The following is a 12,659-nucleotide window of genomic DNA, read 5'->3' on the forward strand; positions in this document are numbered from 1 at the left end:
AAAAAATGACATGGAGTCCTCCCCTCAGTTAATACCAGGCTCTTCAGGTCTGGTATGGATTTTAAGGGGAACCCCACGCCAAAATAAAATTAAAAGAAAAAAAACGACGTGGTGCCCCCCTGAAATTTATACCAGACCCTTATCTGAGCATGCAGCCTGGCAGGTCAGGAAAAAGGGGGAGGGGAGCAAGCGAGCGCCCCCCCTTCTGAACCATACCAGGCCACATGCCCTCAACATGGGGGTGGGTGCTTTGGGGCAGGGGGGCTCTGCCCCCACCCAAAAGCACCTTGTCCCCATGTTGATGGGGACAAGGGCCTCTTCCCGACATCCCTGGGCTGTGGTCGTTGGGGTCTTTGGGCGGGGGGGTTTAGCAGAATCTGGAAGCCCCCTTTAACAAGGGGCCCCAAGATCCCAGTCCCAGTTGGATAAGGGTCTGGTATGGATTTTGGGAGGGACCCCATGCCATTTTTCTCTTAATTCTGTTATAGGGTTTCCCTTAACCATTTCAATACACTGTAATATATACTCTGCACTGTATTATATACTCTGCACTGCACGGTATTATATACTCTGCACTGCACTGTGTTATATACACTGCACTATATACTCTGCACTGCATTATATACGCTACACTGACTTCACTATATACTCTGCACTGCATTATATACACTATACTGACTGCATGCTCAATCCACCAACTACCCTGCCTAATCTCTCTCCATTAATGCACACTATACACGGCCACCATTGAAAGCAACCTTTTATAGTCTGGGGCATGGACTTAGCCCCCATGATTGGTCAAAGGCACCCTGCTTTGGTCAATTATTGCTCTCACTGTACACTGTACATCACACTGTGATTGACCAAAGCATACAGGTCAGGTGCATGATTTGGCCAATCAGCAGCCATCAATGCACTGCGATCTTGAATGATGACTTACGTTTGACTCGAGCATATGACCCATCTCTAACCATGTGTCTGTAATTGTAACAAGGTCCATGTTGTCTCTAGACTTAAGAGCTATCAGCTCACAAAGCTTGTTGCCTAAACTTCAAGCATCAGTGCACATAACGGAGTTGATTTACCAAAACTGGAGAGTGCAAAATCTGTTTCAGCTCTGCCTAGAAATCAGCTTCTAGGTTTTTTTTTTGTCAAAGCCTAATTGAACAAGCTGAAGTTAGAAGCTAATTGGTAATTGCACCAGATTTCGCACTCTCCAGTTTTAGTAAATCAACTCCGTTATGTGCACTGATGCTTGAAGTTTAGGCAACAAGCTTTGTGAGCTGATAGCTCTTAAGTCTAGAGACAACATGGACCTTGTTACAATTACAGACACATGGTTAGAGATGGGTCATATGCTCGAGTCAAACATAAGTCATCATTCGAGATCGCAGTGCATTGATGGCTGCTGATTGGCCAGTTCAATATAGCAAATGTATCAATCAGTGGTTTCCATTAGATATCTGGCCTCATGCACAAGGGGCATTAGAAAAATGAGCTGCAAAGCCACTATCAACACCAGTAAAAGGTGGCTGTAAAAACTAGCTTTTAGTAGCTTTTGCATTGGCATTAATGCATGTTTAGCCGTGCCAGCTTTTAGCAGTGTTTCTCTGCCTCTATTCAAAATCAATGTTTCCCTATGAGAGCCTATTGATTTGAATAGAAGTCGCACTACAAGTGGGATCATTGTGATCTGACTTGCAGTGTGGCTTGTGCGCTGAGGATCTTGAAGTGGAACCCTCGCCAAAATAAAAAAAAAACTGTTCCCCCCCAAGACCATACCAGACCCTTTGGTCTGGTATGGATTTTAAGGGAACCCTTTACCAAAAAAACGGCATGGGGTCCTCCCAAAATCCACACCATACCCTTATCTGAGCATGCAGCCTGGCAGGTTAGGAAAGGGAGGGAACAAGCGAGCGCCCCCTCCCTCCTCCTGGACCATACTAGGCCACATGCCCTCAACATGAGGGTGGGTGCCCCACCAACCCAAAGCACCTTGTCCCCATGTTGATGGGACAAGGGCCTCATCCCAACATCCCTGGCCGTTGGTTGCCGGAGTCTGCAGGAGGGGGGCTTATGGGGGCCCCCAGATCCCGCCCCCCTATGTGAAAAACAGTACACAGGTTTTTGACAAAGTAGTTTATTAAAACAGCTCCGGCGTCTCTTCTTCCGATTTCTTCTCCCACCGCCGGTTCTCTTCTCTCCGCTGTCTTCTCCCTCTGTCGGTTCTTTTCTCTCCACTGTCTTCTCCCACCACCAGTTCTCCTCTCTCAGCTGTCTTCTCCCGCTGTCTTCTACCGCTGTCTTCTCCCTCTGTTCTTCCTCCGATATTCTCTTGATGTTCTGTCCTGCTGTAATTCTGGGTCCGCCATGTGCCATTACTTATATAGCCATGGGGAGGGGCCACCCGATGACCTCATCCAAAGGCCCCACCCCTTCTGATGTTATGGGCATGATGGGGTTATGATGTCACAAGGGCGGGGTCTCCGGATGACGTCACCATGTGGCCCCGCCCCATGGCTATATAAGTAATGGCACACGGCAGACCCAGCATTACAGCAGGAGAGAGCGTAGAGAGAACATCGGAGGAAGAATAGAGGGAGAAGACAGCGGAGAGAGGAGAACCAGCAGCAGAAGATAGCTGAAAGCAGAGAACCAGTGGTGGGAGAAGACAACGGAGATAAGAAAACCGGCAGTGGGAGAAGACATCAGTGGAGGAAGAAGAAATCGGAAGAGACGCCAGAGCTGCTTTACTAAATTACTTTGTCAAAAACCTATGTACTGTTTTTATTTTTGACACTTTTTTTGGGGTGAATGGATAGGGGTACTATGTACCCCATACTCATTCAAATAAGGTGGGCCAGGATCTGGGGGCCCCTTGGTAAAGGGGCTTCCAGATTTCAATAAGCCCCCCACCTGCAGACCCCAACAACCAATTGCCAGGGTTGTCGGGAAGAGGCACTTGTCCCCATCAACATGGGGAAAAGGTGCTTTGGGGTGGGGGGCACAGGGCCCCCCTGCCCCAAAGCACCCACCCCCATGTTGAGGCCTGGTATGGTCCAGGAAGGGGGGGCACTCGCTCGTCCCCCTCCTTTCATGGCCTGCCAGGCTGCATGCTCAGATAAGGGTCTGGTATGGATTTTGGGGGGACCCCATGCTATTTTTTGGCATGGGGTTCCCCTTAAATCCATACCAGACTTTTTTGTTCTTGGGAGGGGGAACCCCACACTAGTTTTTTTTACATTTTGGTGAGGGTTCCCCTTCAGGATCCTCAGTGCACAAGCAGCACCGCAAGTCGGATCATCGTGATCAGACTTGTGCAACTTCTATTCAAATCAATGGGCTCTCATAGGGAACCATTGATTTTGACATAAAAAAAATGCTTGGGGGGGCATGGCCTGACCTGGCATGAAGATGGCTGCTTAATGCAGCAGCTCCTGCTATCCAACAATCTGCTACAAGTCTATCGGAGGTTCTAACGCCCTCTACCCGGCCAAAAACATGGGGAACACCTCGGCCTCTCGGTCCCGCTCACCCAGAGAACAACCGGGTAACCCCGGACACAATATCCCAGAAATGTTCCGAGCAGGCAGAGGCAACATGGCGCCGTCCCGCCACAGTAACTCTGAGGCCGCAGTTTCCTCACAACTGGGAGCATCAACCCACACTCTCCCTCTCAGCCAGACGAACGGGACCGCATCGGAGGAACGGCCCTCACCTCATCTCAACATCCAAGACCTGCGGATGATAGCCGCAGACATCAAGGATACCCTCTCTGCGGCGATCTCGGAGCTACGTATCGACATCCGCGCCCTCTCTGACAGAGTGCAGGCGGCGGAACAAATGGCGGATCGTCAGGAATTACAACTGCGCAAAACGACCAGACATGTCAATACTCACACGCTCCAGATGAGAGACATGCAAAGACACCTCGAGGACCTCGATAACCGAGGCAGACGCCATAATCTAAGAATCAGAGGTCTACCCGAAACAATCGAAGGCGAACAGATTGCGCACTCTGTCAGCAGCCTGTTTAACGGTCTTCTTCACAGACCACTCCAGACGCCGATTGAACTAGAAAGGATCCATCGCGCACTGAGGCCAAGATGCAAAGACACAGATCCACCAAGGGACATCATCTGCTGTCTGACAGACTTTAAGATTAAGAGATACTCAGACAGGCCAGAGGCGTTCCACAAATAGTTCATGAAGGGAAAATCATCCAAATATATCAAGACCTGTCAGGCATAACCCTTCAACATCGCAGAGACCTGAAACCCCTGCTGGACACTCTGCGCGCTAAAAGCATTACTTACAAATGGAAATTCCCTTTCTGTTTAGCTGCCACCTCACAAGGCCGCACGGCTTTCTTGAAAGTGCCTACCCTAAACCTTTCTTTTGTGACACCCTAAACATTCCGAGGGTGGAGGTCCCCAACTGGTACGCAGAATTCCGCCAGTCCGCAGAGAACACCAGCCTGAAGAACCCATGGAGGCGACTACTACAAGCCAAAGGAGAAGACAATCCCCTTCTATTACAACGCCTCATGGTACACACCGCACCAACCGCCGCAACCATAGCCCTCACTCTCCCAACTCCAGGAGGGCCAGGCGAGAACGCTGACATTATCCGCAAGCGCTTGTTCGTTTTGGGCTATAGTACTCCTACCTTGGCCATGTTCGGCCGTCGCACCTATTGGCCCAGAGAACGTCTCTTTTATTTCTGTTATATTTCTGTTTCTACGTTTTTTTGCACACCTGCTAACATCCCCGATAACATCATTTGACCACCTGCGAAAGGTATGAACAGACTGTGATGTATCGGTCTTATCCTGCATGTTCACAAGAAGCTTGTAAATGGCTATCATCTTCCTAAATATAGAATCTAGAAGCTGGCTATGAATACTACAATCCCCAGAATGCATGGCGACAGTTCTCTGGAAACGTGCATCGGATATACGCAGCAACGTAGCCAGCTCCCAGATCTTCCATATAGAGTCACTGTTGATGCGCTGAATATAGACGATCAAAGAAGGTCCGTCTACCCCACTGGACAAGGGCCCCCAGCCCAACATACAATTACCTCAGGGATACCTTCTTCACCAGGGGTCCCAAACGAATAGTACTGCTCGTTACGATTGCAGCAAATACCTCCAGATACTCACTCACGTCGCCGGATACCTTCCCGACACTTTGAGCCAAGCTATGGCACACCTCGACCAGAATCCCCCTGGCTAGGCGCCCCCTTGAATCTCCTCCCTGGGTCCTTGCATATACTTATCGTCCGCCCTTCCAATCGGGGACTGGAGTTCCACCTATGAATCTTGTCCAGGGACCAACAACAGAAACTGCACAAATACTCTTAAGATCGGGAACCCACGGCTGAGACCGACTACGCACCCTAGACCCATGTCTACAGGAACTCCTGGACTGCGGTTGTCTCCGAAGCTACTTATAACTATGGGAGCTATGATGCACTCGATCCTACATCCCTATCCGGTATTTTCTTACTGCAGCCTGTTGCCATCACTTGACTTTCCAACTTTAGTCTCGCAGGGTAAAGCAACAATGGCTATCGTTTCTTCTACACATAACTTTAAACTTGACCTTCTTTTACAGGTACTCCTTTTTGTTGTATTTACACACGGGTTCATAACTCACAAGTGTATTGTTACTACGGTTATAAATTAAGGATTCCTAATCCAAAATCTTCATATCGGTGTTGATAGGGAGGTTGATTTAATAGACCTTCCTGTCAATCCGCAAACTGCAATATTTTTTTTTTTTTTTGGTTTTTTTTTTTTTTGGTTTGTTTGTTTGTTTTATCTGCCTCGCACTCTGGTTCCTCTGCTGCGATATTAAGGGGATACAGCGGAGATTCCAGAAATTCGAGCATAAATCTCTATGAAACTGGCTTTGAGGTCTGACTCCAGGTCACTCTCATACAGGTAGTCAATTTGTAATTTAGGTGATATTCTTCCTCTAAGCTTTTTCTCAGATAAATTTACTTCACTAGGGCGACCATCCCTCTTGGGCCCCTGCCCTAACCAACCAAAATTAAAACTAAGCCTCTATGCCAACAGCTATTGTAAACTTCTGCACACCTCCTAACTCCTATCTTATTAGTCGTAGGATACACATGTATACATACCTTATTCCACTACAAACTTTTTTGTGACAGGTCTTCACCAACCCCCACACAGCTGCAGTGAAGTGTTCTAGCCCGGGTTCTACGGGTTGGGGGCTGTCATTGCACTGTACTCTACCGATTAACCTCTGGTAACGAGGTAGCAGGACTGTTTACTACCTCTGCTGCCTCATCGGTCACTCATTTGTGTTCTACACACTATATCCTAATCTACAGATACTACCATTGAACGCACCTTTCCCGAACCTTGTTCTCTGGTAAGATACCTTTCCCCGACCATGACGGAGGGCTTAGAACCCATTGACTTAGCTAATACACAGACTTCACCATACTCAGCACTCAACTTACACTCTACGAATATACACGGCCTAAACACTCCCGAAAAACGTTCTCTCTTGCTTACTTCATTACAGAAAACAAAAACCCATATTGCACTTATCCAAGAAACACACTTTAAATCAGATACAATCCCCAAACTGCAGAACAAACACTTTCCAACTGTTTACCATGCAACCAATAATGAAGCCAAATCGAAAGGGGTATGCATCCTTATATCGAAGCACTGCCCATTCATCGTATCAGATATACAACAAGACCCTCAGGGTAGATTCCTTTTCATCAAAGGCTCTATACACAAACAAACATTAACCATTGCCAACCTATACGCTCCAAACACACAACAGGTGACCTTTTTTCGTAACACGTTGCAACTTCTCATGACCTTTAGCGCGGGCACACTCATAGTAGGCGGTGACTTAATATCCCTCTCAATCCCCTTCTCGATACCTCCAATGGTGCCTCATCTTCCACTTATAGGGCTCTACGGGCAATCAAAGCACAATTCCGGGACTTGCTGTTACATGACACGTGGCGTACACTTCATCCAACCGATAAGGACTTTACCTTCTTCTCCCCACTGCACTCCAAATACTCAAGAATAGACTACTTCTTTATCTCCCAAAATGACCTGTCCATACTCCAGTCATCCACAATTGAACCGATGATTCTCTCGGACCACAACCCTATTACTATGACCATTCACATCCCCACCGTATGAAAACACTCTCACATCTGGCGCTTGGACAACTTCCTTCTCACAGACATTGAAATCTCGCACACCATCTCCCAACACCTTAATAACTATTTCTCAGAAGACGGACAGGGCGAGTCTTCTCCAGAGGTAGTATGGGCTGCACATAAATGTGGAGGAACGTTCCTAGCCCAGGCCGCACATAGAAACAGACAAAGAAAAGCGAAACTGGAGGAACTGACTAACCGCATTTCCCAATTGGAACGGAAATACAAAGCATCTCTAGCCTCAGAAACACTGACAGAACTGACGCAATTGAGAAACGAACTCTTGGAGGCATTGCACAAAAACGTTAAACGTAAATATATGCTTACACAAAAATGCTTCTAGGAATTCGGTAACAAATCAGGAAAGCTGTTAGCCAGAGCGTTACAGGCTAAAAAAGCAGCCCACACTATACACTCAATTGTAGACCCTTCTGGTAAAACACTCGTCGCATCAGAGGACATAGCGAAACAATTTGCACGCTACTTTACAGACCTATACAATCTTCGCACCCATCAGACGTCTCCCACTTTCGAGGACAGGAATACAGCTATTCAAACTTTCCTATCCCAATACTCACCCTCACCCCTCACAGCTGAAGAGGCTGCATCTCTAGATACCCCTTTGACGACGGAAGAGATAACATTGGCATTAAAACATATGAAACCGGGCAAGAGTCCTGGTCCAGATGGACTGACGGTCGGTTACTATAAAACCTTCCCTGAAATACTAACACCCCACCTAGTCAAGGCCTTTAACAGCCTCACACCTACCAGTGCAGCTTCCAAAGACATATTAGAGGCCCATATTACACTCATCCCCAAACAGGGAAAAGATAACAAGATTGTCTCTAATTACCGCCCCATTTCTCTTCTAAATGTAGACGTCAAATTGTATGCCAAAGCTATAGCAAATCGTTTATTACCCCTGATTCCCAATTTAATTTCCACGGACCAAGTAGGATTTGTCCCCAGTAGAGAAGCTAGGGAAAACACATCTAAAGCTTTAAACATACACCATTGGTTAACCTCCACTGCCACTCAGGGCTTCTTTCTATAGTTGGACGCGGAGAAGGCGTTCGACAGGGTGGCTTGGGACTTTATGGAAGCAACCCTACACAATATAGGCCTTCCACCACAACTAATCAAAATGATTTTGACTCTCTATTCCTCTCCCACAGCCAAAGTAAGAGTGAATAGTGGCCTGTCGGACGCCTTCTCCGTGTCCAATGGTACTAGACAGGGATGCCCTTTATCCCCCCTGATTTTTATACTGACTATGGAACCCTTGCTTCGCAGGATTAGAGAAAACCCAGATATTAAAGGCATTGAAATTAATCACAAACAATATAAGGTAGCAGCATACGCGGATGAGGTCCTACTCTTCCTTACAGATCCGATCACTTCCATCCCGAACCTTCTCAGAGACTTTGCACTCTTCAAATCCCTCTCAAATTTACAAATAAACTTTTCTAAATCTCAAGCCCTCAACATATCGCTGACAAATGAGACAGTCACACAATGCAAACATAACTTTCCATTTGGATGGGAAACTCAGGCTATAACGTACCCAGGTATCAAAATCCCTGCCAAACTGACAGAATTATTCAGGCTAAACTTCTTACCTATCTTACAGGCCATCTAGACTGACCTACAAAAGTGGCAAACTGGGCCGTTTTCTTGGTTTGGAAGGATAGCGATCTTAAAAATGAACATACTACCTAGGTTATTATACCTCCTCCAGACCATCCCTATACTGCTCCCACTCTCTTTCTTTGCTACATACAAAAGAATATGCAGGAAATTCATCTGGTCTTCCAAACAGCCCAGATTGAACTGGCACAGACTGACGACTCACAAATTACAGGGAGGATTACAAGTACCGGACATACAAACTTATTACCGGGTATGCCATCTAGTCAAAATTGTAGACTGGCACATACACAGCAAGGACAAAGAGTGGGTGCATATTGAAAATGCTTTCACCCAGATCCCGTTGAAACTTTTACCATGGATTAACCCAAAACAAATTCCGAAAGAAGCCACATTACATCCCCTAATTAACTCCACCCTCTTGACCTTCAAAGCGGCATGCAAATCACTTCATCTTCAACCCACACCAGGTCCAATGACCCCTATAGAAGACAATCCAGACTTTATACCCGGAATGTCTTTACTTCGTCCAATGAATGACCCACAAAGACCCCGTCTCAAAGCACAACAAATGTTCCATCAAGGAACCCTCTTGACGCACCAGGCTATGTCCGACAAATTCCCAGACTATCATATTCCATTCTACAAATACCTGCAGATCCGTCACTTCATTCATAGTCTCCAACCCAACGTAGATCTACACAGAGACCTCACACCTTTCGAACTCTTATGCACCAGTTCTGAACCCCAAAGACACCTCATCTCAACCATTTATGCACTCTTTTTCACATCATATGACATCAAAGAGGATAAATTGATAAAGCAATGGGAAACTGAACTGAACCTAGTCCTTACCCCTGATGAGTGGAGAAATATACATAACCACATCCATAAAGGTTCAATCAATGTAGCGACGCAGGAATGCAGATTCAAAATTTACACGAAATGGTATAGAACTCCCGACAAAATTAACAAATTTCTACCAAATATATCTCCTAAGTGTTGGAGATGTAACGCAGCCAGAGGCACACTCATCCACATTTGGTGGGATTGTCCCCTCGTTCAAACCTATTGGACTGACATCCATCGCTTAATCACTCAAATAACGACTTATACACCGGATTATACCCCGGCACAATTCCTACTTCACCATACTTCTATTCCTCAACGTGCATACAAAAAGTCGCTAGTCCTACATCTCATTAATGCGGCAAAAGTGTGCATCCCCGTTCACTGGAGAAGCACGACTCCCCCCTCCTATCACAGAATGGATTCGGAGAGTAAACAGATTGGCTGAGATAGAAAATCTCATACATCAATCTTCTGACACGCCATCTAAATATAGAGAAATTTGGGCTTGTTGGACTCATTTTAAAGACTTGCAACTGACGAACGTACAGGCCAATCTTTCAATCACTGACTCTGACAACAACACTGAACCACTCGTGACTGAGCACATGACTATATGAATATGTATCCAACATAACTCTCCGTCTTCCTCTCATTACCCTCTCTCCCATTCATAAATCCCTGTAGTACCTATATAGTTCAATGACGTGTATCCCATGAAAGTTCCTAGCAAGACAGGAATCCTACCATGCTCCATAACCCGATCCGACATGCCGCACGAGTGCACTAATATATATACCCTCACTGGGCACAGATAGTTCCCATTAGGGGTGCCCAGGGGAGAGGGTTGAGCGACTATGGACGGAAACAATTCAAACTACACCTACCCCTTATTACTTTCCTACTTGGAATATGACTTACAACCTCACTATGTTAGTCAGAATATCAACATTATATTAATCTGCTTGGCCTACAAGGCATTCCTGCTAATAACTAAAGGATTATTCATTGTCCTCAGAGGACACTGAAAAGAAATGCAAATGACCATTGTGTTGTATTTCATTCCAGGACTCTTACTTTATGTTCAACAACAAGTCTTTAGCGATACTGTTCTGTTCAATTTTTGAGATACATGTTAACTTTGGATTACATTCTCTTGTATCAATTGCCATTGTAACGAGTTATGTATATATTTGTGAAAACTCAATAAAATATTTACAAAAAAAAAAAAAATACTTGACAAGACTTAATGCGGCTGTATCCAGCGTTAAGCCATGTTTAGCAGCTTTTACCAGCGTCAGACATTGGCCGTGTTTTTTTTTTTTGCAGCTCAAAAACATCTGTGCCACTTACTCCCTGTGTGCATGAGGCCACAAAGATTTCTCCAGCCCCTCAAATTAAAATAAGAAGGAAAGGGGGGCTTGGCTGACCATGGTGGCATCCGGACGCTGCTTTCTGAACTCCCGACACACAGGCCCAACCCAACGGCCATCTCACCACCCTCTACGGTCACCCGACAGATGCCCAGAAGGAGGAGGTCCCAGAGTGTCCCGCGGTCCGGTACATTGGCGGTAATCACCCGCTATTTCACCTCCCGGGCTCCAGAGACTTCAGACCTTGTGGAGACAGATGGAGCCAACATGGCGCCGGCACCTCCGACTACCAGCCGTGCAAACCAGAGCAGCTCTCCTCCACAATCCCATCTCACCACTCCACCCGTGGCTGCTGCAGATGAGGTGAGAGGCTGTTCCCCCATCCCCTCACCATGCCTGAGCCTGTCTCCCTCATCTGACGCCACTGAAGACAGGCACAACACAGCAGACATAATCCCATTAGAAGCCCTCGGGCAGATTCAGCACAGCTTGGCCACTCTCCCTACCAGGCAGGAGCTCGATCACTGGGCTCAACGTATTGAATCCTCCCTCAAGAGAGAGGTGGAAGATCTCTGGGCTCAGGTCACCCATACTGATAATAAGGTCACTGCTACCGACTCCAATCAAACTGCACAGGATACCCACATTACTGCATTGGAAACCACAGTGTCCCATCACAGATCCCAACTCCTCCAGCTCCGACTAAGGTCAGAAGTAGGGATGAGCCGAACATTTCAAAGGAAAAAAGTCATTTAAAACTACTCATGGGTATTAATGAATTGCCGGTCCGACAATACACATAAAAGTTCATTGAAAAAAACAGCATGGGAATTCCCCACAGGGGAACCCCGAACCAAAATTTAAAAAAAAAATGGCATGGGGTCCCCCTAAATTCCATACCAGGCCCTTCAGGTCTGGTATGGATATTAAAGGGAACCCTGGCCAAAATTTTTTTAAAAAATGGTGTGGGGTCCCCCTCAAAATCTATACCAGACCCTTCAGGTCTGGTATGGATTTTAAGGGGAACCCTGCGCCAAAATTAAAAAGAAAATGGCGTGGGGTTCCCCCAAAAATCCATACCAGACCCTTATCCGAGCATGCAACCTGGCAGGCCGCAGGAAAAGAGGGGGGATGAGAGAGTGTCCCCCCTCCTGGACCATACCAGCCCACATACCCTCAACATTGGGAGGGTGCTTTGAGGTAGCCCCCCAAAGCACCCCTCATCCCCACAACCCTTGGCCGGTGGTTGTGGGGGTCTGCGGGTGGGGGGCTTATCGGAATCTGGAAGCCCCCTTTAACAAGGGGACCCCCAGATCCCGCCCCTCTGTGTGAAATGGTAAGGGGGTACAAAAGTACCCCTACCATTTCACAAAAAAAGTGTCAAAAATGTTAAAAATGACAAGAGACAGTTTTTGACAATTCCTTTATTTAAATGCTTCCTCTTTCTTCTATCTTCTTTCTTCTATCCTCTATCTTCTATCTTCCTTCGGTTTCTTCCTCCATCTTCTTCTTCTTCTGGTTCTTCTGGTTCTTCCTCCGGTGTTCTCGTCCGGCATCTTCCTC

Source organism: Aquarana catesbeiana, linkage group LG03 (genome assembly GCF_042186555.1).
Source record: "Aquarana catesbeiana isolate 2022-GZ linkage group LG03, ASM4218655v1, whole genome shotgun sequence".
Taxonomy (NCBI): domain Eukaryota; kingdom Metazoa; phylum Chordata; class Amphibia; order Anura; family Ranidae; genus Aquarana; species Aquarana catesbeiana.